The following is a 27,193-nucleotide window of genomic DNA, read 5'->3' on the forward strand; positions in this document are numbered from 1 at the left end:
AAATTCAAATTAAAACGATTCCGTTGCTATTTTATGTATTCTTACTTTATGTATCATACTTTTATAGTATGCGAGAGTCAGTCTACGAACTTACTTAACAACCCTCGTTCATTTTCTATGTTTCCGATATGTTTTCTGTCATATTGAGAACATTACGAGATACCTATTTTTTTTAACTCGCATGGACACTCCTTATGCTTTTTACCGGTGTACAAATAACTGCTATTATGTATAATTAAAATAATTATTTTACACTTTACACTGCTTCGACAAAATAACATAGTATTATTTCATTTAATGATGATCAGAATCTTACCTTTTGCTTTGCCAGTTGTATCGTATAATAATTATAAATGCATGTTCATGTGTAGTGTGCAATAGGCTGTTGGTCGCATACCATATTACGAAACGCTTTGCTGTAAATATGTCAAATAAGTGGCCGCCCGCATACGCTTAAACCATAGTGGACCTGCCCATTCTTCTAAATTGGATCAATTTATTTCCAAAATAAGGGATGTCAAGTATTTTTATTTGTAAATTCAGATTTTTTTTACAGAAATTCCTGTAAGCAAACAGTGTAGACCCAGATTAGACGCCGCATCATGCGGCGTCTCATCTGGGTCTACGCTGTTTGTCAAGGCCTCTTCTATACGCTCTAGGCATAAATGTGTTACAAGAGGTCGGCATGGCGTAGTTGATATTGTGTCCCCCCAGCGACCGGGAGAGGACGCGTACCCACTGTGAGAGAGTTCTCTCGATCTTCACCAAAGACACCAAATACTGGTTCTACTCAGGAATCGGACCAACGAATTGTGTCAGTAAGCATTAGTCCTTCGATACAATTGAGCTAAAATAAATAGGTTTAAACTAAGTCTAATACAAAACTTTGGGCTGTTAATACGACTTATGATGTGCAATCGGCCAAACGCCTTAAATCAAGGGCCATCTGTCTATGAAAAGACTATGAAAAGAATCGGTCGAATACACAAAATAATTCTTTGCTGTTGTTGTGATATATGATTGCCAATATATGACAAGCTGTTGGTCACATACCCCAAATAAAGAGCTCACTTTTGTCTAATCTGGGACGAAAGTTTACGCTCATGAATTAAGTCCAGTTTTCCAAGAGGTTCAAATGATGAGCAAAGAACATACAAATGAGGATCAAAATACCATTTCAATATCAAGTAATATTTGATTGTCCTTTTACTTGTATTACTGTTTCGATATCGTATGCCTTGTTTACAACTGAATGAAACTTCATTCTAGTCCGTTATGCACATGGTCTCATTTCAACATATATATATTGTTGGACCTTGCAGTTTATACTTAACCTATTTATGCCTAGCGTCTAGAAAAAAGGCCTTGGCAAACAGCGTAGACCCAGATGAGACGCCGCATGATGCGGCGTCTCATCTGGGTCTACGCTGTTTGCTTTAAGGAATTTCTGTAAGAAATATTCTAAATGTTGAAATAATTATACTATACATCCCTAATTTTGGAAATAAATTGATCCAATTTAGAAGGATGGGAGAGTCCACTAGGCATAAATGGGTTAAGAAAGTATTGCACAATAAAATTGGCCATGTTTCTGTTGTGTTCTCGGTATTTATTTGCTGAAGGGCAGCATTACGAATTTTGTAAATTATTGTAAATTTTCAGTCTACAAGCAATTATACGCATGTGGATTAACGTTTGAGTCCATAATAATGATTGCTTATTGCATCTAAATGTGAGTTCATGAACACTTGCAGCGTATTTTATTTAATGGATATATACGTTACCTATTTGAATTTTCATACGGCTTTGCCAAATGGTTATTTTGTAGCATATGTACATGACCAACTTACACGCAGGATGATTCCAATATACAAGACGCATTTACTTTCACCAAATAAAGCGTTAGCCAATAAACATATATTTGGAACTATTTGAATATCGGGTCAGCGGTCTATGTAATCATATAAGCGAAACTTAACCGCCACTATGGCGATATTAGGTAAGAAATCACAATATAAGAAACGTTTCTTTCTAAATTATGATCGGTGTCTGCGATCAGTTTTTCGGACAATGTTCAAAGTTTTTTCTATAGTTTTACGTAGAAAAATGCGACGCCATACAGTTCTAAGTCATATTTTATAATTAATCAAATTAAATTTGAATAATTTGATAGATGGAAACTACACTATCACTACTTACAAAATATTTTGAAATTCAGCAAAAGGTGTCTGTCAAGAAGTGTTTAACACATTTATGCCTAGCGTCCTGAAAAAAGGCCTTGGCAAAAGGCGTTGACCCAGATGAGACGCCGCATGATGCGGCGTCTCATCAGGGTCTGCGCTGTTTGCTTAAAGGAATTTCTGTAAGAAATACTCTAAATATAGAAATAAATAATACTAGACATCCCTAATTAAGGAAATAAATTGATCCGATTCAGAAAGATGGGAGAGTCCACTCGGCATAAATGGGTTAAACATTTGCTTCTGTTTTAAGCTTTTGGTTAACCGGTAATTGGCAAATAAAACATCGAAATATAACGATATGATCCACTGCTATCGAGTATGGTCAAAATGCACCTGCAGATTTCAGAGAATGGTTTATTTGAAAGAAAATGTCGACATCGACCGACCGACAACGTCCTACAATAGCTCAACCGAGCACTTCGCTCAAATATAACGTGTCTTCTTTTGCTGTTTGTTGCAGCGGGTTAATAAACATATACTATACAAGGGACCATATGACAATCAAAACTTGGAATAAATGGCAACAGAAAACAACAACAACAACTGCATATTGATTAATTTTCAAGAGATCAAAACCATAGTATTATAGAAGCACTATGAACTTTCACGAATCCTTGAAGTATTGATCGACACGAATTCAAAATGAAATCCCATATCAAAGCAAACATGAATCATTTCCTGGCATTTGAGAGATTTCTTTTATGTTAATATTTTCTGCAAGAACGTGAATCATTTCTGAAAACATAATTTGTGATTTTTCCAAATCTTTTGTATTGATTCACGGTTTTACCACGTCGCATTATTCAACATGCTCAAGAGCACTGTAACACTATACATCGACCGAACTAAACATGTTCAATAAAAGAAATGAAAACAGCAAATCTGATTCGATTGCAATGACGCAGATTTATGGATTTTTGGAGATAAGGCATTAATCTACGGAACATTTATGGCAATTGTAGTGGCCATTTCACGAGTATGAATGCCAAGGGTCCAATTACTCTTCAAACAGTTGCCTGATGTCGATTCGGTAAATGATATCCTATTCAGTCTCCAATTTGCGAAATAAGATAACGATGTAATACATCAAAACGGTATTGATTATTTCATCGGAGCGCGTTTAATTGTAAAAAAACGGCCTTAGGTCCGAACGTCGCAACACCAAATCACGAAAGCTTGTTGCTATGATAACGCATCCGTCTCGCGTGCTGGTGTTACATTCAATTACAATTCGTTTCCACATCACCTATTCCCAATGGCCGGCTAGTACCTAAAATCCATAACCGCTTTGAGATAACCCATAAAATCAATGTCGTCATATTTATGGTTTACGACGACAGAATGAACCCGTCTAGTTTGTTGGTTTTATCTCTCATCCAATTAATTGTACTCCTAATGATTCTCCATTAACCAGGAGCTTGTGACAATTCGTGACGTCACGGCTCACGTGCTTCCTTTCAATATTTCTATAAAAGTAATCTGATGTTGTCTGCAACGGAAACTTGCTGAAATTCTGCGGACCGTTCGTACGATCAGCGAATGGATATTTTTTAGCGCTGCTTACATAGCGGACAAGAGCATTCTTCCATATAATGAATGTGTCTGATACATTATTGGTATCATCGCAGCCGAGGGCAGCAATCAGATCGATGGATCATACAGATTTCATGATATCGGATTTTTTTAGTAACTAATTGCAAATACAGCATACTTTGTGTCTTGTTATATGTTAGGAACAATTATCGGGAATGTAAAACACTTCAAGTTTTAAAAAAACTATTTACAACTGTTCAAAATACAGCCATTAACGAGTTTGTGGACGAGAACATGGCGTTTATTGAGCGGGAATGGCGCACGTGTTCATGTTAATATTACTCGAGGCTTCAGTGCAATCATTCAAAGCCGAACCAGATTCAGTAACGGAAATTGTCAGAATACCACATCCATTTTTCATTGACAGTCGTGTTTTTTTTGTGCATAATTTTAGATATGTGCCTCATACTCCAAATGGAAATTGGACATGTGTATGAAATCGGAGAAGGTCTCGTAACATTGCCTCGAGAAGTTGACAGATGAAAACGTTCACAGATGATGATAGCTCCAGTTCTGATACAAACTTGCGTATTGCCTTGTTAGGAGACTGAGAAAAGAAAACAATAATTTGAGAGAGCATTACAGGCACAAGTGATAAGCTTTTGTTCTAAAACGAGATAAGTCGCGTCTCTGACTACTTGATGTTGGGACAATCGTTTTCGACAAATTATGCGGCTCTTTGTATTGTGACTAACTCCTCCGATTAACGTGCTAGCATCCAGTCAACGGTGAGATGAACTAATGGTGCAACCTGTTATGGCGACTTTTTAATAACGAAGCAACACGTTACGGTGACTTCTAGCTAATACGTTGGCGTACAAGGCTTCTAAACTGTTCGGAACAATGAATGCATCATGTAAGTATCAAACTGTTCATAAATGGGTTAAATACAAACGGATATTAACATGAATTTTTCAAATTATAAGGTTTATGGAGATCTATCATTTCACATAGTCGGTTGAGAGAAGTGTTCGACAGTATGTGGTTAAATATTGATTCATATATGAGCCGCGTAATGCGAAATTGGGTCTTACGCCATAGTCGGTCACTGTAGCTCCACATAAGGAGCATCACGATCCGCTAATGAGACTTCGAAACCACGAATGACTTAATAGCAGATTGAGTAGCATCTGACCTGAGATCGCGACTGCGAAGGCTGGTCTGATGCTTTGCTGGTCGCATATGAAATAAGACACATTTTCGCATGACGCGGCTCATATACGAGGATCTAAATCCATCCATCGCATAATAATGATAATATACAATGAACCGCAAGACATTCAATGATATAAAACGCGTAAAGTGTTCAAGAACATAAAAAGTCATATATTCAAATAAAACGGTCGATTGAAAATAATTCGCAGTAATAAACGGACAAAATTAAATACTCAATTATTGTTTCCGGGAATAGAGAACATTGATTGCCTTAGAAACAGAAGCGAGACAATTTAATTATACATTAGTCCAAACACTATACAGAATAACATTCGCCCGCAGGATGTAAAAAAATCTTAAATAAATTCGTATTAGACACACTGCAATTTGTCACTGTGTTATTTACTCGTAACAAGAGACAGCAATGTATTGTTGTTATTTTGTCACTCTTGTTGGCAAAGAAGTTTTTCGGAATCTTTAACAAGCCGGGGATCCATATGGGCAATGATTTATGTACATGAGTGACTATATTTTAGTTTCGCTCTGGGAAAACGGTGTCTAATGTATTTGAGTAAAGTGTCGTTCCAGATTAGCCTGTGCAGACCGCACATTTCAAGCTAATCAGGCACGACACTTTAAGCCTTATTGATCTTTTTTTCGTGTAAAGAAAGTATCGCCTTAGCGAAAATCCAGTGTTGACGAAAAGTGACGTTACATATAAGCCTGTGTGGAGCGCATGAGCTAATCTGTGACGTCACGTTAAGCACATGCATTAAGCCCGTTTTCCCAGAGCGAGGCTCATTTTCATTTGCATCTAAACGTATGTTGTTTTTTTTACTACGCATATGGAAGGCGCGTGTATTGTATTTATTTTATATTATTTGTACAAAGGGACATTATAAATAATTTTGTTTATCTAGTTTTCATTGCCACATCTAATATCACTTGTATCTGCTAATGAATTTGTGTCAGTTTTTACATATCAACAACAAAAATATTTAAATATATTAAATAATAACATATATTTAGTCAGAAACAAGATACAACAGCTGATAATAAACTGAATTTTTATTATCCATGTATTATGTATATGTATATTAAATAGGCTGGATTTTATCACATGAATATAACCCTTACCAATACAATCACGTTAATAACATCACCTTACATATGAATATATTACGGTTACAAACTTTCTTATGATGGTTTTTATATTGTCAGAAAACATAAAAGTAGTATCTGTTCGATAATGGCGTTAAGTTGACCAGTAAGTTTATTTTCACAACATGACGATTAATAAACAATGTATCGAATTTAAACAAGCGAAATAAATTGCGGACAAACGTTTAATATGTCTTTTTGTTTATGGATAACTATGAGCAGAAAGAAATAAAAGAAATGAAGTTAAGCTAGCGCGTACAATTTTTCTTCCAGATGTCGCGTGCGAGTAAAATTTTGCTTCAATAGGTTTTGTATCCCGGTAAAGGCTATATTTTCCTTTCACGATTATAATTATTTTATGAAAATCCAAACATAGTGTATATTTGTAATATGTATGTATTGATGATATTATTTAACAAAAGGAAAATATGTGAACCATAAATGTACCATTATGCATATCAGTAAATACATAAGGTTTATAGGCGGATAAATACTTCACAAAATAATCAAGAAAATGGGCAAAACGCCAAACCTTGCACAATTGCACATTAGCGCAAAAACATCAGCATCGCATCAAACCTGAAGATTCAAAGATGGCCGCAAAATACGAGCTGGTAATCATTTACAATCATGCAGCATGCAAAAAATAAATGTACATGAAGATTTATATATAAAACATGTAAAAAGGATAAAACACTATCGGGCATAATTACTCTTAATATGTGTAATTTTTTTCATGAAAATTGATATGAATAGTATTTTAATTTTTGCCGCAAAATTTGACATTAGAAAAACAAATAAACACTGATTTCAAACAGTCCGTGTGTAAGGGGTATTCTAATAGCAAATATTAATCACACGAGACGCGACTTCTACTGAGAAAAATATATGAACAAATTAAGTTATAACCTTAATGTTCGCACTGCAAGTGACGTATGGAAGTAAATGCCATTAACAATTAGACATATAAGAGACTTCTATCTGTATAGCCCGCTTACCACTACCTTGGCTCTAAGCAGTTTGTAAGGGTTCAAACTGCTCTAGAATTATTTGTATAAAAAAGAAGCCGCTTCAGATGCCACGGGTGATTCATATAATATAAATATATTACACTAGTATTTACTATTGTCAAGCACCAGGGTTTTTGAGTGCAATATGTATCTAGACACAATTGCAAAATTTAAATGTAATAAAATACACATGATCATTGTATTGTAGTGGATTAAGCTTAACTTAAGGCTAACAAAGCCATGACAGTTCTCCTTGTTGACCACTGCTCTCTTTCAATGGGGCATGTCGTCATGCAGCCTTGTCCTCCCTTAACGTATCGCATGTTAGCGACTGAATGCAATAAACAAAACGGATTACATGTTTCCAGGTTATATTTGTCTCTGCGTCTGAAATGAAAACCGAGATTTCTTTTTGTTCATTGAAAATACTGTGTAGCCGCATATTTTGGAACTGTTCGGCATTAATGAAAGAGAATTATCATGAGTGACCCTGCCTATTGACTTAAAAATCATGTTCAAGTCCAACGAGATTCCCCGAATATAGATGCCCAAACACTTATTGTTGTCAAATAACATCATTCGTTCATTTGGTATGTATACAAGTAGGACATTATGGTACGAAAAATATCTTATACACTCCAAAGATGATAAACATTGCTTAAAAAAGACGCGGTTACTGGATGTTAGTTGGAAGCTTATGGATAATCAAAGTCTAGCTTACTTACCCACAAATGCAATACATATGTGAATCAAAGACAGTCCTTGTTTCCCACAGAAAGCGGGAAGTTACTGGAGGTCGCATGGTGGCTTTGTGGCGATGGAAGCGTTTCTTGTCTAACAGTTGATAAGGCACACTCAGCGTATGTGCGCTTTAAGTGTTGTGCAAATAAAGCCGCCAGGAAATAAACTGATTAATTGCTTGGCTATCACGCGGGCATTATGGAATTCATCGTAGGAACAATTTGTTTAAGACCGTGTGCAGACTGACTGCATTTGTGTGCTGTTTGCTCAACACTCCCGCCGCTGTTTGTAGTTTCCATGGTGAACGACTTGGTGAACGTGAAAACAAAGAGTTGACGGTTATATAGTTATTGTTCTTTGCAGTCTTGTAAATGATAGGTGTATTGGCGCCTCCTCGAGTTGTCATTGTTTTGACTCTAAAAAATTGAGATTATCACTTGACTTCCGTTTGCGTATCTTAGTTGAGCTGACGGAGTTTCACGGCAAGTGCTTTTAGATCATTGCAAGTCTTCCTTATAGATTTTATACTTTATTGCTTATTGTCATGAACTCGTATTCAAACATTTGATCCTCAAGAGATTTTGGCATGTTACGGAGTTTCAAACCGTGCCCCTACATTTGGGCAGTAAAAAGAATCTGACCTATCGTTGAATATACGCCTCTTATGTGAGCAAACACGTTTCAAAGTGATCAATACAGTTCAGTCACTACCAAATGTTCACAAATGCCTCCCTATATGTAATTATCGTTTCACAATGATATCGGAATAATCCATCGTTTAGTCCCGAGTCCCGTGGGTATTGCCAAAAATGGCGTTCTGGAAAAATGTAGAAAAAGCAATATAGGTTACATTAAAATGATAACTACAAACTATTTTCTGGGAAATGGAAGAAAGACTGAAGTGATTATGGCAACACGCCATCTTGCAGTGAGCTAACGACGTGACAAAGAGTTCTGAGAACTGTAATAAATTAGCACCTCGTAGCAACGTACTTGATATAATATAATATTTCAACACGACTAACATTTACTGGATTTTAATTGTTCGCTGTATTTAAGATATTTCAAGGCGGTCAGTTGATGTACTGCTACGTTTCCTGGTAATAATTAAAGATAAACTGCTTCACCATGTTTAGTTCATATTGGAAACAAACATGTAATTCAACGAGCTCTATAAATATAGACACATTTTTGTGAAGAAATTCCATGTGAAATGAATGTAAACAGACGTCATATGGAGGGCGTATTAGGGTTCCTGTGATTTTGTTGTAAAACCCATTTCATGGGTAGGCAAAGACATTCAAAGTTCGTGTCATTTTTGTTAAAGACTCATTATGTAAATTGTTATTCAAATGATATATGCTTAATCCATATTTGATTGCCTTCTTACCAAATCTTTAAGTTTAGTTTCATCTTAATTACAACATCATGCAAATATCTTAAAATGATGAAAGAACGGTTGAGAACGAAAAATGTATTTTGAATTAACCAAGTTGGAGGCATTGGGGTTAATGCAAATATGGAAATTGTTATCTGAAACCTGTCAACACTACGTCTATGAACGTCCAAAATAGGCGAACCGATACTGAGCATTAGGGAAATGCCTATTAAGATGTATTACGATGCAATAAAAAAGGTTTCCATGTTCAACAAGAATTAGTAGTTCCAAAGAAAGACGAAAAGAAAACCTTGTACAAATTTTCATCATTTAAGTTTCGTTTAACATAGAACTGTTAATATTGGATTGCTCAGCAACTGAGTATTTTAAAAATAAGTCATTAGAAAATGAGGGTTTTAACTAGATGATTATATTTAAGGAAATGTTTAATGATGCATAGCTACAGGAAATTGCTATTAAGGCACAGGGATGCTAAAACTATACACGGTGCTGCAAACAAGTGCTTATCAAAGGCACATGTTGCTGATCCGTGTTGCTAAAAAAGCCGAATCGGCTTGGTAAAAAAAGTGAATTTTGTAAAATTCACAACGGTGCTAAAAGAGACATGGTCCTGCCGAAAAGCAACATATTTTTTTCCTAACAAAACATATGTTGCTACTCAAAAGACAAAAATACACATCTTGTCGGCAACAATGTACATTGGTCTAGGGTGGTGCTGAAATGGTACACGGTATTATTGCCATCCCTGACGATTAAATTTCCTGAACTCAGTAAACGGACATGCCAACCTGTCTTGATTTCTTTAGTCCGTTAAAGGGATCTTTTCACGCTTTGGTAAATTGACAAAATTGAAAAAAGTTGTTTCAGATTCGCAAATTTTCGTTTTGGTTATGATATTTGTGAGGCAACAGTAATACTGAACATTTACCATGCTCTAATATAGCCATTATATGCATCTTTTGACGATTTTAAAACCTAAAAATTATAAAGCGTTGCAACGCGAAACGATTGAATAATTTGGAGAGTTCTGTTTTTGTCGTTAAATTTTGTGAAACTACGAAGATTGCTTATATAAGGTATAAAATACGTTTAGTATGTGTTCTCGGCGGAATAGCTCAGTAGGTTAAAGCGTTTTTACTTCAGGACTCTGGCAGGACTCCAGGGGTCACTGGTTCGAAACCTGCTTCGGGACAATGTTCTTTTCCTTTTTTTAATTTTATTCTTGATTTTTTACTGGAGCTTTTACGATCCAATGTTTACATTTATCAATATAAAGCATTTAATGAATAAGTTAAAAAATGCCAAAATCTGTGAAAAGGCCCCTTTAATACAAAAATAGTATTGAAGCGAAAGATATTCAATTGATATGAAGTCAAAGCTACAACGATAACAGCGATTCTTTTAATTATTTCATTATAAATTCGATACTGACTTGCACAACTTTAATGTATACATGTACACTGTTTACATTGTTACTTAATTACATCAATTATATCAATTAATATCTTCAAGTGTTGAACTTAAAATAATTGCTGCCAAACGAATCTAGAACGACGCTGTATCGTGAAATTACTGTACTGCTAGTTTCGTATTTCGAAAGGATTATTTTAAATTTTTAGTGTGAGTTATATGAATTTAAAGCAAATTTATAAACTTTTATGAACATTTTTTATGACAAGCTAACGAGTCGACTCTATACATTTGTCATGCGAGTGCCATACAAATGGATGAGCTATTGGGGTCTGTCGAATCTTCGTTCTGCATTATGTCCGTTGAGCGCTAATACATCTGCCTCAGGGTACAATGATGAAGTATATGGTAATATGACCACTTCTTCCATAATACACATAGCCACGTGATCTTATCGTTGGATACGGAAGTCTAAATATGGCAATCTATAGACGGGAAAGATATTAATTTATCTTCAGGCAAATAAAATGTCCACAACTCGCAATGCCATTATTATTCTGAGAATACGGCATGCCATGTATTATATAATCGTAAAGAATGTAGTAAACGCGTATTTGTGTATATCTTATTTGAAAAAAAAACTAGGTTGCTAAAACATTCCAAAGAGCAAATCAAAACCATGTACATGTTTAAAAACATATGGATGTTGTGAAAGGACTTGTTAACTATATATTTTTAAAATCAAGCTACTATATAAACAATCAATTTATAAATATCTATTAAATAGGGGTTTCTAAACCAATAGAACTTTTAAACATATTTACTTAACGTTTCCTCGTTCTTGAAAGGTTGTAAACAGTTCCGTCTTTAGCCCACATGGTTAAATTTGTTTGATCGATCCTGGTATAAAAACAAGTCCTATTTGCATACAGATGTCTGCCTGGCACGACAGCAAATGCTGAGTAATTGGGACCGTAGTCTCGTAGGTGAAAATAAAATTGATTTACTGGTGTGACGCCTAACTAAAGGAGATGATAACATACTGGTGTGTCGCTTAACTGTAGGGAATGATGACAACAAATTATTGTTAAATATGTTGCCTGAGGTTATGTGAAAGATTAAGCGACGTAGCAGGTTTATAATAATGCTATAACACGGGACGTTGTAAAATTTTCATTATTGTTCATTAAAAACCATTTAATACTTACTAAATATTACAAAAATATGCAATTATTCTTTCGTTAAAACAGCGATCTCAAATAAATATATAAATATATACATCATTTATGACTGCTTATGGTGATTTCAAATGCGTCTTTTTCCAATAAGTCTACTAACCTTAACAGTATTTAATAAAATATAATATATACATTTTAGCATTTATTATGTTCTGGAATACAGTTTTTTATATGAAATATATGATCGTAAATAAAACACAATATATATCTGAATCTTGAATCATACATATAAACTTATGTATAAATGTCGATCTATTGCAGACGAAACAGATACTTTCAACCTTTACATAACGTTATAACAACATAAATAATAATCATTCATTTTCGATTGAGAAACCAGCAGTCTGTTCTGAATAAGCTAAGCTTGTATCGAACACACAAATAATCACAACCAGAGTATACGGAATGAGATGCTGGTGATATGATTGAAACAAAACTGACAAATGTCCCTCTGACATGAACAACTGTCATTATGTGTAACCAATGATGACCATTATCAATTCCGGTGGCTGGCTGGCTATCTACCATTCCAGATCACTGCGTTGCTTATTGGTCCCAAGCATTGCCATTGGTTTACAACACACATTTCGCGTAGGTTTCAACTTAATATTGATTGCTGAAGTAATCAGTGCTTTTTCTGACCATTAGCACGAATAATTGCTCCCTCTGGACCTATATCAAGAAACGCTTTTGTTGGTTATTTCGTATGCTTTTCAGAAACACTGATATGTCGTTCCAACAAGCTATTTTCTTCCATTTGTTGAGTTTGTTAATAAACATGCATGTATTAAATAACACGTGTGTAAGCTAATGGAAAGTTTAAAATAACAAAATGAATCGAAAGTTATTTCAATTTACCAGATTGAACTCTTTCAAAATAGAAAGTTCACTTATTAAGAAAAACATCGAAACAAGTTTCTTAAGTAAAGCATGACTTTGATATGTTTTTCATTCAACATTGATACAAAATTGTCGACATGAACATGAATTAAAGCGACCCGAGGCCGGAGTCCGATGAATATATTCATCAGATGACACACTTATTTTTGTTCTCCTTTACACTGACAACACTATATTTAAAATCACTATTTGAGCATATATCGATTAAACAGGTAATACCTTTTTTATGGGTAGAAACCATAATTTTGTAGCATTTTTTACATTTTGACCTTTAGATGACCTTGACCACGACCTTTCTTGACCTCAATGAACAGTAAATCTTAAAGCCAAATATTAATGATTGAAACATCAAAGGAATTTAATTCAAAATATACAGGCATATAAAACTAATAAAACTAAAGATTTGGACAACAACGGTTCCTTAAAAATGACATTCTAATGGCCGCCATCTTGGTTTCCATGGAAACGACCATGATTTGAACCGTCCACCATGGCTAAACTTAAACTTCAGCCATTCCCCTACGCAATGAGACCAAGAAATGCTCTGGACAAAAAATTCACATAAATATCCTCAGGGATTGTACTAACTTGCCTGATGTTAACCACAAAGGTTATAATCGTGTCCAAGAAATACAACGAAAATCTGACTGTCTTCAGATTGAATGTCTTTATGGTGTAAGTTGCCATAAAGGTTTTTAATAAAGCCCTCTAAACGTCATCCTTTTATGAAGGAAGATGACCATGAAAATTACCTTAAAATAAGTACGCGTTATCCATACAATTTACCACAACTTTTCAGAGAAACATGATGGAGAACAAAAAACACTCAACGAATTGATATGAATTGCTCATTGCATATCGAGAACGCTTACTTCAGTGTATTTTCATGGACTACCATTAAACACTGGTCCCATATCTAAGGCCATTATTTACCTAAATTATTGCCATTACCAGTAATGAGCTGTCCTTTTAAAGCAACATACATGCGTGTTAACGATTCAATTAGTCAATATGTAAATAAAAGGAAAGTTATGACGAAGTTAGAGAAGAGAATAACAGCAAGTACACACGTATGTTGCACGATATCTACCAATTAATTAAATACATCTGGCCAGGAAATTTATTCCGGTGTGTTTCTCGATCAGACTGTTATCGTTTTTTCTCAATTTTCTGATAACCATTGAATACGTTGCATTGAATGTAAATTATGTGATAGATCGCTCAAAAATGTTCATCTGACCTTCTTGAAAAGTATCTCCCTCATAAAGTGTACTACATTATATTACAAACGGAAATTTATATTTAGAACATAACTTTTTAGAACAAGGCGCCCTACCACATTCTTATGGATTATTTTTTGGGTTTATTACCATTAATCTGATTCAATAATTAAAAAAACATTTTGAAGCCCATCTTTCAACATGTAGTCTGGCTATTTAGTAATTTCAGTAATGATCACTGATCTATTGTTAAGTTTTATACTTGTATTTTTTTTATTGAAAATACTTTTACATATCTTCATGTTTTTTATATATGAATAACACCAAAAAGAGAACTCACCAATGTATGTAAAGTAAAATTAATCAATTGTCAGAAACGTGTATTCTTATTGTGGTTTTCATCCCATTTTCTTGAAACGTACAGCTGTTTCATGCTTAGCTTTAACCATGGTTTATATATACTTTATTTGATCATGAACGTACGTTAGGTACACATACGACAGTTCCGTTAGGGAAGCCGTTTTGTAGAACTCGATGGAAAAGGGGAAGCAATATACCACATTTGAATAGTCACTATCAACACTTTTGTGTATCGCTAATTGCTTTTAATTATTTGATGTTGTACCTAAAAACTAGTGGGTGTTATAAACCCTATATTAAAACATAAAGATTCTTTAAATGAACCAGCTTATTAAAAACCAATAACTCTTGAGTTGAGATGTGTTGAAAAACTTTTAATACCCGTTTTGAATTTAAGAATGATCAACACGATTTATATAATAAGTACAAGACTGGATTTAGCAAATGTTATACTCTACAGTTGATAGCATTTTTATAATACATTCTGTAATTGAATGAATGCAATCGGATTAGAAAAAGGCTGTGCTGTACATTACTCGACATGAAAGGAGCTTTTGGTACTGTAAACCTGCCGCTTTGTTGGTATAAGTAATGCAGTTTGATAATAAAGGTCATTTTCTATACATTGTTGACTCCATGTACAGCCACGCACAATAATATGTCTGCTAATGGCAAACTTTCACAAAAACGTGTTCCATTGGTGTCCGGCAAGGCTAAAATGCTTTACCGTTATTGTTTTCCTTCTTTGTAAATGATCAGCATGATAGTTTTGATAAATAAGAAAGTAAATAATTAAGTAGCATTATATTGCGTGTATTTCATTGCGATATGGATCATAGTTACTGTATTATTATGCGAATCATCTGATGACATGCAAACTATGAAATATATTTTAATTATTGCATAAAATGGAAATTGACAGTTTGGCTTCTACGTATAACGCTTCTCATCTTGAATCAGTAAGTAATTTTAATTATCTAGAGGTAGAATTTAGAAAAAGTGTTTCTTTTTTGTATAAAGGATAGTCAGAACTATCTCAACATGTAACTGGAGCTATGTACTCTCTTATTTGTAAATGCAAATATTTAGCTTCGCAAGTTGACATGCAAATAGGTCTTTTAAATGAAATGGTCAAACCTATACTGTTATACTTATGCAATTGATGGGGTTTCGGAAACTATGAAATACGTCAAAGGTTTCAACTAAAAAAAATTAAAACAAATAATAAGAGTCACATCATGTACTACTTCTTGCACAGTCTATGGAGATACTGGTATCAATCCGTTATCAAATGATAACGCATCGCGAAATATATCATTTTGGCTAACTTGGTATAAACTTCTGATTCCAAAGAATTTATATGCAATCCATACTGTATTACTAAGTTATTATTTAGCCTCTAAGAATTCGTGTAGACACTTATTTTCATGGATGTTCGATGTAAGAAACACGATTTAAAAATGCGCTTATTTCAATATATGGGATTGGAACTCGTATACAAATCAAAATTGGAAATACACTGCCATATTGTTGACAGATGCATGCCCCATATCATTAAATTGTAGACATTGCTGTACTCGATAGCCTCGCTTTGACACCTTTACAATATTCAGTTGTTGTTTTTCCATTTCCTCAATTCGTCATGTTATCATGAATTGCGTAGTAAGAACATAAACTTGACACTCAACTTGAGACTAAAAATGTTATCAATAAGTATTAATGACATTAATTGTATTCGATTTTTTTTGGTTTAAAACAGCGATGGATTCGAAATATAACATAACATAACAGGCTTGATAATTTAAATTAATTATATTTTTTAACGTTATACAATGAAGGAAAAGATCCGGCCCGGGAAAAAACAATAACAGAAATTAATTTGCATGAACGGTGCTCGAAATGGCGGTGTTTAACTGTATTTTTATTTTCTGTGTGGGCTTATTAGTGACGTACGCTAAAGTGAACTCGAATGAATAGACTTGGAGACAAGTATAATTATCTGCGCATTAGCTCGTTGTACGCAGTCAAATATCGAGAAATAGCCCGTCCACAGAAGCGTTCGAAATGACGTCGATGCAAACAGCACTCAAAAACAAAGGCGCTAGCTCGATCAATGGCTTCTATTGAAGCATTAATCATTAACGGATCCGTTAAATAACAAGACAAATCCATTAATTTCATACTTCTAATCTGAAGCCGTTCGATTTAATGTCGGACATAAACTTAACATCAGTTGCACGATCAATAAGCGAACTATCTTGTAGTGGATTGATTGGACAGACTGGCGTTCTTTAATTGTCAAACGGGACAATCTGATACAATCCAACAATTTGGTATTCGCATGAGTATTAAGGCTGTCACATTTATGGAAATGTCGCTGGGCTCTGTTGCCAACTCATGTGCCAAATACTAAAATTGGACTAAAGCATCTGACATTTAACATTTCTGTTAGACATTTTGGCATTTGCCAGAAGAGGGCGACTGACTACTTCTACATAATCTAGTACTTATTACATATCAACACATCAACATGTTAAATATACACGAAATAATTGTTTCAATTATGTACGGTTTATAGTAGTAACTATTATATATTTCTTGATAAACGAATAATTGTAAAAAGAGAAAAGAGTGTTATTTTTATTTAAATATTGTATAAATTGTGTAGTATATTACTGAATTCCACCCCTCAATAAATAGAATATGTCAAAACAGTAAAAAAAGGCTCAAAAAGAGAAGATCGGTATTTAACCCATTTATGCGTCTAGAAAAAAAGGCATTGGCAAACAGCGTAGACCCAAATGAGACGCCAAATGATGCGGCGTCTCATCAGGGTCTGCGCTCTTTGCTTAAAGGAATTTCTGGAAGAAATATTCTAAATATAGAGATAAATATACAAGACATCCATAATTATGAAAATAAATTGATCCAGTGTAGAAGGATGGGAGAGTCCACTCGGCATAAATGGGTTAAAGGATCCGGCAACGATTCGTTTAAGCAAGATTTCAGAGCAGAACCAAAATATATCACAACGAAGCTATGGGGTCGTCACATTGTCTACGTATTCACTATAAAAGCGGTATAATTGTTATTAATATTTCATTTCAGATTACGATAGACGCCTACAGGGTCGTTTTATACACGGCGAGCACGTTGCAATGAGACGACTTTAATTGAAATGCTAACATTTATCGTTTCAGGTTTTTCCTCGTTATTTTGTTGACATACGGATAAGTTGAAATAATTTCATTTTATCTGATAAACACAATATTTTACAATCCTTAAAATATAGTATGACTATTTGATTGGTTACCTCGTATCTAAGACATTTATAGACAAACAGCGAATATGGTAACAATAGTGTCTTTTGCAACTCATTACTATTATGAGATGAATTTGCATTTCAATTTTTTTTTAAATCCGCAAGCGCTTTCGAATATGATTGATACGAATAATGTTTGCTTACTAAATGAATGTGATAGTAATATCAATTGCAACTTCCTAATACAAATACAAGACACCAACTGAGCCTTAAAGGGATCTTTTCACGCTTTGGTAAATTGACAAAATTGAAAAAAGTTGTTTCAGATTCGTAAGTTTTCGTTTTAGTTATGATATTTGTGAGGAAACAGTAATACTGAACATTAACCATGCTCTAATATAGCCATTATATGCATCTTTTGACGATTTTAAAACCTAAAAATTATAAAGCGTTGCAACGCGAAACGATTGAATATTTGGAGAGTTCTGTTTTTGTCGTTAAATTTTGTGAAACTACGAAGATTGCTTATATAAGGTATAAAATACGTCAAGAGTGTGTACAGCGGCGGAATAGCTCAGTAGGCTAAAGCGTTTTTACTTCAGGACTCTGGCAGGACTCCAGGGGTCACTGGTTCGAAACTTGCTCCGGGTAATGTTCTTTTCCTTTTTTTATTTTTTTTCTTGATTTTTTACTGGAGCTTTTACGATCCAATGTTAACATTTATCAATATAAAGCATTTAATGAATAAGTTAAAAAAATGCCAAAATCTGTGAAAAGGCCCTTTAAATTCAACCTACTAATAAAGATTAGTTGAAGCAACTATCACATGAGTTTACCGTCAAAGGGTGTGCGTTTTTAAAGCACAACAACGATAGGACATTCTTTACCGCGGTCAAGTCTGTGCAGACCCAAGATAAACCATATATTCGCCTTAATTTTGACTATGACATTTCCCTTAGATGGAAAAGAAGCTATAAAAGCATGTAAGCAGGCGTCCAATCTAAGTTGTGATCTTGTATCGCATTCCTTTTATATGTTCCCTATAGGTCATTAATTCTCAGTTGATGGCAATTAATTTCCATTTTCTAAGCTGTCAAGCAGTTAAATTGAACACAGCGGGCCACTGCCACGCAAGTTTCCTAAGAAAATTACATTTCCTGTATTTGCCGGATCTGCGTAGAATAGAATGCTGGGTAGTGTTATGCTGTTGCAGACAAACGCTGGCGCCATGACGTGAGTAATTCATAACGCAAGCATTGTCATTGGCGCCCATGCCGTATAAAGCACTCTAAGACATTTTAAAGAACGTGTTCAATCAATACCATTGACATGTTTTAATACTGTTTCAACGAGTCAAGTGTCAGAATCAATGGATCTCCTGTTATTGTGTCTTTTTATTGATTGTAAATGTTCTTCAAGTCAGATTAAGAATATTACAAGTGAAAAAAAAACGTCTTATAAACGTATATACAACTATATAAATATATGTCCATTATATTTTATACAAATTCTTTCTTATAACAAAACATTTGGAAAATCAAATTAATATTATTTAGACTTGGTTGAACAATCGCTCTGAGAAACGGGGTTCAATGCGTATTTGTAAAGTGCCATCTCCAAATAGCCTGTTCAGTTCGCAATAGCTTATCCGAGACGACAGTCCACGCCTTGACTAAAATTTCACTAAGAAGAGACTTCCTTTAAATGAAAAATAATATAAAAGCGGAAAGCATCGTCCATGACAAGCTTGTGTTGATTGCAAGGCTATTTAGGGAAGACACTCTACACACATGCATTATGTCCCGTTTTCCCAGAGCGAGGCTTATTTTCATTCGTGATGTGTATTTCCCACTCTGAGTTTTCATATTAAAAAAATCTATGAAAAATTGCGGTTTATCTGTACGCCAATTTGAAAGTTCCACAAAAATACAGCGACTTCTATGTTTGACAAGCCACATGACACCAAACGTGCGCTTAATTCAAAACGATTCTGACAAAAATATTTGGTATCGTTTCAGCGTCTTTTTGAAGAGCAATTTTTTGTTATAAAATAAAGGCGTCTGTAAGCAGCCAGTCTGTCATTAAAGACCTGTATGGCTTCTTTCCTCGTTATGGTGACGTGTGTCTGCTTATTGAAGTTGTATTTATGGAAGACTGTGCCGTTTCAATACGTCATTCAAGTGTGAATACTATTGTACTGACAGTGAAATAGTTGGAGCATTAAAGGAAGAATACGTTATAATGGATTGAAAATTCAGTCTGGCTTTATGTCAGCAAAATATGCTTTATGCAATCATTGAGCTTTGTGTTTAAAGACCCCAAAAAAGGATTTTAAAGATCGTGTCATGTTACAGCGTGCAGGATCAACGGGGTTTTCAGCGGTTTATACACGGCTGGAAAGAATGTAAACACACCGTTAAGAACTTTACTTTTGCAAATATCTCAAGTTATTGAAATACCATTGCACAATTCTTTAGTGCATAAAAGAAAAGTGTTCTGGCAGTTTGTGCCGATATCTTAAGGTAGAATAACAAATGCTTGAATACATCTGAAATCGGTGACAAAATTACACGTTGCGTGATAACCGTGTAATATTCATCGAATTTTTTAACAAGAACACATGCTTATTAAATAAAGTAATTCTGATGTATTTCTCAACATTGCCAAAAGCAGCATAACAATATGTCTGTTATGCACAAGTTGAAATTCTAAAGAAACATTGTTTTAAAACGTTATTTGAAAAAATCACCACTTACCGGTGTGTTAACATCAATTAAAGTTTAATTAGGAACCCCACACAGTCACGTGATCCTGCACCCTGTTAAGTGTGCGTACGAATGTACTGACAGTTAAAGATTTCTTTGCATTAGAGGAAGAACACGTTACAACGGATTGATAATTCAGTCTTGCTTTATTTCAGCAAGATATGCGTTATGCAATCATTGAGCTTTGTGTTTAAAGACGCCGAAAAGGATTTTAAAGATTTAGTCATGTATACTGGGTACAGAATCAACGGGGTTTTCAGAGGTTTGCACACGGGCTGGAAAGAATGTTAACACATTGTTTAGAACTTCTTTATTTTTGCAAATAGCTCAAGTTATTTAAATAACGTTCAAAAAATCTCGAGTGCATATAAGACAGTTGTTCTTGCAGTGTGTGCCTATATCTTAAGATTAAAAAAAACAATAATCCTTGAACACGTCTGAAATCGGTGCCAAAATTTCACGTTCCGTGCTGCATTATTGTATACATGAATGCAGTGAAGATCGAATATATGTCAAAGAACAAAGGCATATTAAATAAAGTAATTCTAATGTATTTCACATTTCCATATGCAGCATAAAAACTGTCTTTTATGCACTAGTTGAAATTCTTGTTTTTGAAATTGTTTTAAAAAGTTATTTGAAAGAAAGCATCACTTACCGTTGTGTTTACATTCATTAACAATTAATTGGAAACCCCACAAAATCACGAGATCCTTCATCCTGTATACGAAACACGAACATGCAAATGTTGCATGTGCTGTTTATGTTTAAGATCATAAAACATTATGATTGCAACTGTTTATTATTATAAATCAATAACATACTTGACGAGGTAGAAGATTACATATTTCTTTTCCTAACTGTATTGCATCAACAATGCATCGGACTACAGCTTCATTCATGTTTATGTTGATGTATTGATTTGTATAGTATGTGTAATGTGCCTTTACTAGAATACTAATCGGTGTTAACATGATTTTTCTGGCGTTTCATCATTTCCATATATTGTGTAGATAATACTAAGATAGCTGCTTCAATTGTGTTCAATCTATATATAATATGCCCACGCACAAATCATATATCGTCGCAACGTTTTTACATTATCACTATTGTCCATCTACAATGTCTGAGTGTATATGTTCATCCAATGATCAACAGTTTTATTTTTGTTCTCATGAAAGGAAATATATTTTCTTATATAGTTTTTTTCATCTTGAATACACCTCCCCCATCGAATTTCATTCATATATAGTGATACGTTATGAAGTAATATGCATAAATTTATAAAACAAGGGCCAATCGAACGCCATGCTCATTGATCCCACAGATAAGTATAGCATGCTTACTAAATGTAATTGATGTTTAAGTTGTGTGAAAATGTAATTTTAAAAGACTTAATCAAATACATGCATTTTGTTACATACAGTATACAGCAAAGATATGTTTGAAACATTTTATGAGCATTTAAACAAATAAATTTCTGCTACAGTAATCGATAAATCTCGAAGATTTCTTGCAGAACATCAGCTTTCCATAAAATCCGCATTTGATTGTCCTCCTTTTCTTGATAGAAAACATGCCGTATGACATGTAAGATTTGAAATATTTTGTGTTTAATTTATTATTGTATAAGTCTTGTTTTGTATATTGACCCGACCCGTTTTTAGAAGATATTTCGTAACATAGAGGAGATTTAAATGATATTCAAAAAAGCGACACCTTTTAAGTTCAACATATTTCTTTTTCCACGTTGCGCTTTATATTTGTGTGAAAACTGTGATCCATTTAATTTGAGTTTTAACACGTCAAATCGTAATATGCAAATAGAACTGATTTGGGGATGGAAATCCATTTAATTTGTGATTTCACATTGTACGTCGCAATATGCAAATACATCTTGGGGATCTGCGTGACAGGGCAAACGATTCGAGTACATATTTAGACATACAATTATTGCATGTAAATTTACAAAATCTCGGGGGATGTCGAGATTGTGTGTCTCCGTGCAGCTGTTTGTCGCTAGAGGATATACCGTGGTTATCAGATTAGTCCACCATCAACTAATTGACATTCACTGGCACCACATAGGAGCGTGCATTGTACTGCGTACCTTTATTTTTCCATTAACTGACATTGCATATAACCAACTTGAAGCTAATAATTATTGCCCTAATATGGTCGGTCAGATTTGTGTATGTTTATTGTTTACATGAATTACCAAGTTTGTACAGTTGCTATATCATTATATAAGAATTGAGCATCCGAGCATTCAAATTTCGCAGTTGATGGCATTTTCATAGCAATTGCTGATCATATAATGAAAGTTGCGTAATATTCATGTATATGAGCCGCGCTCTGTAAAAAGGGGGTTTAATGCATGTGCGTAAAGTGTCGTCCCAGATTAGCCTGTGCGGACTGCACAAGCTAATCAGGGACGACACTTTCGACCTAAACTGAATTTTTGCTAAGAAAAATACGAAAAATATCAAAAAGCGGAAAGTGTCGTTCCTGATAAGCCTGTGTGGACTGCACAGGCTAATCTCGGACGCAACTAAACGCACATGCATTTAATCGATTTTCACAGAGCACGAATCATATATTTAATGGCAGTCTTCTATATTTGTTCTTCAATGTAGAAATTAAGCATTACATGCGATGATATAAGTTGCAACTAATTATGATATCGAACAATTACCCGGAAATATATTTTTTTGCTTATTCAATTGTTTTTGTTGTATGTGTATAATGAGAGTTGCAGAACAAGTGCAATTTCAGACATGCGTTCATATGTATTTTTGTCAGGCTACTTTTTCACTCGGTCATGCTGTTATTTTGTTTCCATGGGCCTCAATAGTGTATTATGTTCACTCAACGAATCTTTACTTTGAAATAGGCAACGCGTTTTGTGTACATTAAAAGTTCATGTTTTGTTGTTGCTTTTACATTTATAATTTAGAAAACGATATACATTACAATAATACAGCTGTATAGCTTTCGTTGTAATAACACAACTATACACGAAAAGCAACGCTCTGAATAACAGTGCAATAGAGTTGGTAATTAGTATTAAGAATATTCAAGAAACATTCCCCTTGTGTCCAGTGGTTTGGTAATACATAGTAGAACTTTTTAGGAAACGATTGGAGTTCGGATGGATCGGTTTAATGCACAGGGAAACTGGTATCGGAAAATAAATCTCAGCGATTGTCTGGCGAGAATCCATCCCTTATTGTCCCTGTTACAATCAGCATTATGACTTTTATGACAGATTGGCGCTATAGGGGAACTGACTATATTGTGGAAATACCATTTACTGAGCACAGCTCGTACCGTGATTACACGATATGCCAACAAGGCATAGTTAGTGTCAGCTCACATATGGAATGTAGGGAAATTGTCTGAAATTGCCTTCTGTATTAGGGATGATGAAGACTGGCTGTTTGTTCAATTATTTGTTTGGAGATAACCTTGCTTGGTGTAATTGCTGTGTTTTGTGTGCATCATTAATTCCCAAGTTAAAACGTTTGTATGATAAAATATCCATAAATAATTCCTTTAAGAATATTGACTTTTGTGAAAGTCAGAACGATGAGATTGAGTGAGTAAATCAAATGTAATATGGTGGATGAATCAGTTTAGATGTTTAGATCGAACACGCTTTACATTGTGTTAGTATTAAAACCATAATATTAAACACACACGGAAAACGGTGTCATTTTGTGAAAAGGAATGAGTATATTAAATAGTGAATAGTAAACACTTGAAAGGTTCACGACGTATAATGAAGTATGTTTGAGTTCTTTGTTGGTAGTTGGTATACTATGACTAACCATACACACCTGCTGATGTGGCACCTGTTGTTAACGTAATAATAGTGGACAAATGCTATTTCTTTACATACACATCAGTTGTTCTTTTTTTTTGTTTTTGAAATATGAAATAAACGGTTCAATAGTGTCACAAAATGCATTACCCATAAACAGAAGGATACACAATTCAATCTAGGCGGGTCTTGCGTAAATCATCCCGGAAGAGTTATCAAATGTGGATTTGTACTGGTTATTTAAACTGTACAAACTTACGCAAAAGTTTACTGCTAATGACATACTTTCCAACGTTTGTGATGGAAATCAAAATAAGTATAATTACTACATTTGTCATCAATATATTTAAGATTGAAATATGTTTTATGCATTTGTTATGACATGTGTTATATTTTTTTTTTAGGTCCGCTCTATAACAACAACGCTTTCGAGCAGTACCGGTATATATGTAAGTAAGCTGATCTTACACGTCACCTAATTGCACACGTCTCTTTCAATGTCAGTTTAAATAAATATTGTGTGTAAATATCTTTGAAAGCATTCTGTGCATGTATGTTTTTTTTTGAAAATGGCTGAAAATAGCTGGCATGATAATAAAAGAACAAGTTTTTTTTGCAAGTATCAGCTTTTAAAGCTCTTTAATTGGGGATATGGAGGCACGGCGAATTAACAACAAAGTACATTTTTTCGTGATTCAGGAAATATGTATCTTTTGTTTTCAAGCAAAACTTCAATATACTTTTCTACTCTTTTATTTTGTTTTGCAATTTATTTATAATAAGAACGTAAAACATAAAGAAACGGGAACGCCAATAAAAAATACAAATATTTTTATTTTCTATCAGAACGTAATCGTAATACATTTAAAAACAAAACAATGACACGACGGGGTGTTTTGTTTTCCAATACAACGGTCTCCATATGGAAACATTAGAAACGAGAATATTTTACCTGATACCTTAATTACGGTTTGATGGCTTCTATAATGGCAGGTATGGGCGCATTGACGCAGGTTTTGTTTTATCAGATGGTCTTCAGATTCCGCTTAAGGACTCTTGAACACCAGAAATAGTTACCGGAATCGGAGACAATTACCAGTTGTTTTTCAACCATATATTGAGCACTCCTTCGACACGTGATGTCTCTGGTTTTTTTTTCATGTTGTTTCTTTATGAACAACACACAGCTCAAAATTATAGTTTCCTCTGTTTTTATTTGCCAGATTTTACCAAGCCCACCGTAAGTTGAATAAAGAAGAATATGCATCTCGTTACCAAATACTTTGCAGAGATGAACACTAAAGAATAGAAGCATCAACCTTCCATTGCGGCCGATTGCGATATTAAATGCAGCTATTTTGCCGGGTTTCACGATAAATGAGCAGTGACATTTACTTTGTTCGTTGTCGTCGAAACCTGCCTTGAATAGCGTGCTGAGCAACACTTCTCACAAGTTGAAGGAGAAGTTATAAGAGAAAATCGACATAGGGAACGACATGACTGGACTGGTAAGCTAATGTTTTATTCTGTGGAAATCAAAATCAAAAGAATTTTTCAAGAACTGATGCCTTGTTAGTTTCGGACCAGAATCGATGGGCATGTTTTTATTTATATGAAACGTTTAATGGATTTTACCAGCGCGTACTCATCAACGTTGTGTAAAGTTATATTTATAATTTACTAGTATTATCCCTTTCAAAACTGCAATCATGTATATATATATCCCTTTTTGGGTTGATAATTTACGTGCTTTTACGAAATATATACATTGTAAGCAATAAACATGTGGAAAAAGATTATATTGCTGCACATTCGTTGCCGAAGTAAAATCCAGTACGCCCAAAACCAGCCTTTTCAAAGTAAACTTTGAATGACCTCATACCATAAAAATGTATATGTGATATAAAGAGTACATTGATTATAGTACAACATTTCGAATATTTAATTGTGTGATAATTGTGGAAGCTGTCTGAATATTTCATATAATTAATTTAAGTTATCTGCCGATTCATGCTTCGTCTATTTGTCGCGTGACCCCTATGGGCATTTGAGTTATCGACTTGCTCTCCATTGCAACAGCTCGTAGTGCCGTTAACAATTGCTTCTAGAGAATTGGTATCACGAATGATGCCATTAGAACAATTACAATAATTAGAAAGATCTTTATTTGTACTCGATATTTGTTCGAACCATTAGCGTAATAGTGTTGAGACCAAATGCTTGTTGACAAATCAAACACAAATATCGGCGCTACATTATTGAAGTTAATGAATTATCGTATTGATGCTATCTCCCGTTTTACTGGCTTTTGATTCTTTAACGTTTGCTAAACTTTTGTTTCTTATAAGTTGACAAAGTAGAATACATTTCAATAATAGAGTTTATGCGTCCAGTATGTTCAAAAGTTTCAGTATCAAACGATCAGCAGAACAAAACTCAATAATAAATTAGAATGAGCGACACTAAACGCAATTAAATTAAATTTAGTCTGCAAAACATAATACAATAATTGTAATGGGTAAATGTGTCAGTTAAAATGTCTTTACCAGAATAAATAAACAAATTTAATTTACCTCGAAGCAACTGCAACAGTGCCAGTCTTGTAATCGTTAATGTAGACATAACAGTTATATTAACTCATCACGATGTACAAACAAATGTGTAAGCTAATTTTACTTTGTACCAGGAAAAGCTTTGGTCATTAATTAACGCAGTGAGTCGCATCTAATCCCTGTCTCCTCGTTGTCCTGAATCAATCGAGCTGATGCGTCCTCTGCTGAAGACAAAGGCTTAGTGAAATGTCTCTTTCAGCAAACATATATGTGGACGAGACTGCGTGATATTGTCAGTACGTATAATTTTATATTCGGTCCTCATGAAATGTAAATAAACTTGAATCTATGAATGTTATAT

This window comes from Dreissena polymorpha, chromosome 4, assembly GCF_020536995.1.
Source record: "Dreissena polymorpha isolate Duluth1 chromosome 4, UMN_Dpol_1.0, whole genome shotgun sequence".
Classification (NCBI taxonomy): Eukaryota; Metazoa; Mollusca; class Bivalvia; order Myida; family Dreissenidae; genus Dreissena; species Dreissena polymorpha.